Source organism: Choloepus didactylus, chromosome X (genome assembly GCF_015220235.1).
Source record: "Choloepus didactylus isolate mChoDid1 chromosome X, mChoDid1.pri, whole genome shotgun sequence".
Classification (NCBI taxonomy): domain Eukaryota; kingdom Metazoa; phylum Chordata; class Mammalia; order Pilosa; family Megalonychidae; genus Choloepus; species Choloepus didactylus.
This window is the reverse complement of record NC_051334.1, coordinates 165,113,784-165,118,218: the sequence shown is the minus strand read 5'-3', so window position 1 is coordinate 165,118,218 and position 4,435 is coordinate 165,113,784. Positions and strand designations below refer to the sequence as shown.

The window sequence follows — 4,435 nt, the reverse complement described above, 5'->3', positions numbered from 1 at the left end:
GTTTGTCTCTAACCCAGACCACTCATAGGCTCCAGGTACCAAACTTCACTTAGCCTGGCCTCTCCAGGACTAAAGGACCACAGAGAGATAGGCCTGGCCACCCAATTACATAAGGACCCTTGATTTGGAAAGTTAAAATTACAAGCTCTTGCTTGTCAGAAACTGCCTAAGTTTATTCCTGAGGCCCACAGCTGAGGCAGCAGACAAGAAATCAAGTGTAAGTCACCCAGCCTGGGCTTTCAGGGCTGGCTCTCTTCCCCTGAGGCCTGAGATGCATCTCCTGTTTCTGCAACTCACTTTTGAGAGCCCAATCTCCCCCTTCACTGGAAGAGTGTTTTCCTCACTGGACACAGTTGAGGCCTCACTACAGAAGGAGTGGGTGGGGGATTTCTCCTTGAGGGAGACAGTACAGGAAACTCCAGCAGCAGTGGTGAGTGCATGAAAGCAAAGACAGTGTCACTACCGTGGTGCTGGTATGGGACCTGGGTGGGCCAAAGTCATTGGTCTCCCTCTTGATCCCCACGTACTTGAGGGCAATGGCTTGGCTGAACCTGTAAGCAAAGAAGAGCGCTTCACCAGCTTGAATTGCTCTTTCGGCAAAGATCCCGGTCTGATGATCTCCATTCACCATGACCACCTTGGCATAACAGTTGGGGTTCACTGAATGGTTTGCAATTTGAATTTTGTTTCCTTTCTGGGGAGCATCCACTGCAAAATCATTGCTGAGGTTGAAGAGGAAGCTAGACATGTATTTGTCATAGAACTTGCCTCGTCAACCAGCCTCATCCTGAGAGATGAGCTCACCACAGCACTCAGAAATGAATTCGTTCTTCTGCACAGAGTCTCTTTAATGAAGTTGACCCATCTGGTCACATCTGAGGGGGCCGGTAGCAGGTGCTTCATGAGGCCACCCTGGATGCTACAGTTTTTACAGGAAAGCACCTTGCAGTCCCAGTGCTCTGAGGCCCCACAGGTGATTCACAGGTTGGGGTCACACTCCCTCACTGCTACATAGCAAGGACGCAGCTTGGCATTGCACCGGGTCTTAGAGCAATGGCCAGGAAACAACTGTCAGTTCCAGGTTGCACTGGCAGAACTTCTCACAGAAATTTTAAGTCATGATGCAGGGGCAGGTGCTGTCACAGGGGCACTCTGGGTGATCACAGGGTTGGCAGTTGTGTACACTTATGTGGAAGAGTTATCTTTCTTCAGCTGAATCTTTCCGCAGCGTGCAGCCCACAAACTGTGCTTTCTTTTCTTTTTTGGCAAGGGGTTCATGAGTTCATCTGTTGGCAGCTTCATGAAAATTGATTCTTTGTCTGCGATGTGAAAGACCTGCTTGCCTGTCTTAGTTCCCAGAAGCCTGGCTATTGAACAGAAGTTGTTGAAGTAGGTATCATGGAAGAATCGAAAAAGAGATTCTTCAGCTCCAGTCCATTCCACGGGTTCTGAAGGTGCTTCTACGACACAGCTGAGTTGGGGCTGGACTAGCCTTCTGTTTCATGGGGGTCTGATGGCGAGAGTTAGCCTCTGAAGAACTAGAGGCCCAGTCACTGCCCGTGTCCCTGTCACTGTCCCCTTCTTTAGTCTCAGCCACAGCAGAGGCTGATGCATTGGAGCAGGACACACTGACAAGGTAGTGATGTCGCCAGCAACGACCAGCACATTTGAAGCGAGGGTTGTGGAGCATGGTGTACTCCTTTGCTCCTTTCAGCAAAAAGAAGCAGACTGTCCCACATGGTTCTGGTTTAATCTTGATTTCTTTGTTCTTGCATTTGTATACATTAGGGGTGGCATAAAAAAGGTGAAGGAGGCAGTCATATTTAAAGCAGCCCCAGCAAAAAAGTGTGTAGAAGGAGTGCAGAGATTGCTTCTGTTGCACAGACTTGGCATTGGGGCCATCAATGTTGGCTGTGCACTGAGGGTGAAGTGCTTTGTGATCTGACATCTCTGTTAGCCCTTGAGACTTCTCTTTCACGTCCTCTGGGACACCATTCTCAGGGCACGTCGAGGCAATTGTGCTGAAGAGCAGGTCATTTGGGAACTGTTTCTTGGAACTCTTTTTGTTGCCTTCAATAGCAAGTCATTTTCTCTTTCTTGCTACAGGCAGATCTTTGCTGTCATCCTGTTTTCCATCTGAGGTGTCATTGTGCCCTTCATCCTCCTCATCTGGATATTGATTCAGGGCATCTACCAACTCCAGGGAAACAGCAACACTAATCAGGACAGATCCAGGGATCATCTCTTCTTCACCATGGGCTTTCCCATCGTAATTATTGATCAGCTCCTCAATGAAAGTTTCATCTTCTTCTTTCACTTCATTTCCCATTGAGGGAATATTGCACAAAACTGACTCATCTTCTACCATAAAGTTCTGTTGGAGAGGGGACCAGGAATACATGATGGGCCCAATGCAACTGTGTTCAGAGACTACATTAACATATTTGCTTTCAGATCCGGGGAAAATGCTCTCTGCGGTACACTTTTTGAGGAAAGGGTGCCTACTCACAGGATTTCATCAACTGAACAGGCTGGACGTGAAGCTTCTTCCATTCTTCGTTGAGGATCTGGGTTTTTTCTTGAACCTTTGCAAAATTTTCTACATACAGAGCCTTTGCACCCATATTTGCCTGAAATCATTTACGTTGTTAAAGTCGCATATATTCAGATTTAACTTTTCTTTTCCGATAAGTGATAAAGTTGGAAATTGGGAGATTTGGAATATCCCTTTCGCTGTAATCCTCCATCCCGAGCCGCAGGGATCATCCACTGGCATTGGCATTTTAAAAAGCTGCCTACCTGATGTACAGCCAGGGTGGAGAAACACTGCCCCTGATGCCCTCTACACACCCCTGCAGCTCAGGTTTCTAGATTTTTTTTTTTTTTTTGCATATAGTAAAATCAATCCAGATAACATAAAATTTACCATTTTAACCATTTTTAAAGTGGCATTAAGTACACTCACGTTGTTGTACAACCATTATCACTACCTAGTTCCAGAACTTTTTCATCATTGCCAAAGAAAACCCTGTACCCATAAAGCAGCCACTCCCTATTTCCCCCTGCCCCCAGCCCCTGGCAACCACTAACCTACTTTCTGTCACAATGGATTTTCTTATTCTGGGCATCTCATAGAAATGACATCACAGACTACTTGGTGCTTTGTGTCTGCCTTCTTTCACATAGCATAATGTTTTCAAGTTTCATCCATGTTGTAGCACGTATCAGTGCTTCATTCTTTTTCATCACAGAATAATATTTCCTTGTATGGATAGGCTGCATTTTGTTTCTCCATTCACCAGTTGATGGACAATTGGGTTGTTTCCACATTTTGCTTATTATAAATAGTGCTACTGTGAATATTCATGCACAAGGATTTGTGGGAACATGTCTTCGATTCTCTTGGGTAGATACCTAGGACCAGAATTGCTGGGGTGTATGAAAACTCTGTGTTTAACTGTTTGAAGACCTGCCAGATAGTTTTCCACAGCAACCGCACCATTTTCCCTTCCCACCAGCAGCGTAGGAGGATTTTAGGAGATGGTTTTGAGTAGTCTTCAGAGGAGAGGACATATAGCCAAGGTCACCTGTGTGTAGCAAAGGCCCTGGATCGTCCTTGTTTTCAAACCAAATTTCCCTTGTTTCCTGTCAAATCATGCTGAAAAACAAATCCCCTTTTTTTCACCAAGCCTTACCAAGGGGGCCCCACCCTGGAAGCCTTTCAATCCCTACACCAATTCTGAGAAAAGTCTTGGTGCTGGGAGAGCTGCTGTTCACCTCCTAGGATATGGCACATCACTCCCCTTGCCCTGCTTGTCAGACTCGGACTCTAGGAAGGGGCGGGCACTGCTGTCTCCCATTCAACCTTTTGCCTGGCTTCCCCTTGGCACTGGCATCCGGAGCAGCTGAATGAGCAGTCTCCCAAGGCCTGGAGCAAAGCCTTCCAGGCCAAATGCAGCCAGGCCGCCCAAGGGGACACCTCCTCCTGCCTTCTGGCCCTCTAATGTGCTTTGCATTATAATACCCATTTTGGCTTTGCCTTTGAGTCAGTTCTCAGGGGAGCAATAAAAGATGAGCCATTAACATGTGGCCCATGGAACTGTAGTGGATTGAGAAATGACTACAATTCATTCAATGAAGGCCCTTTTGGCACTTTTCCCACACAAGAGACACTTGCAGTGATGTGTGTCCCAGTCACAATACCCCCAACTAACGGGAGGTGTGATTTCAGCAAGTCCCTTCCCCTCCCCCGTCTCAGTTTCTCTATTAAACGATGGGGTAATCTCCAAGGGACACTTCCAACTCGAAATATTCTATGATTTTAACATTCAAGCAAAGCCTGGCTCTAACAAACACACTGGGCATCCGCTCTGTGTAATGGAATGGTAGGCAATTCTTTGGAGAATATTCTTTCCTGGCTGAATTGGTATGAAAG

General features: G+C 46.6%; 1 pseudogene; it reads right to left on the bottom strand.

Annotated features, from left to right (window-relative positions):
- Window positions 1-364: 364 nt before the first annotated feature.
- Window positions 365-2,747, bottom strand: LOC119522448 (annotated as a pseudogene).
- Window positions 2,748-4,435: the final 1,688 nt, after the last annotated feature.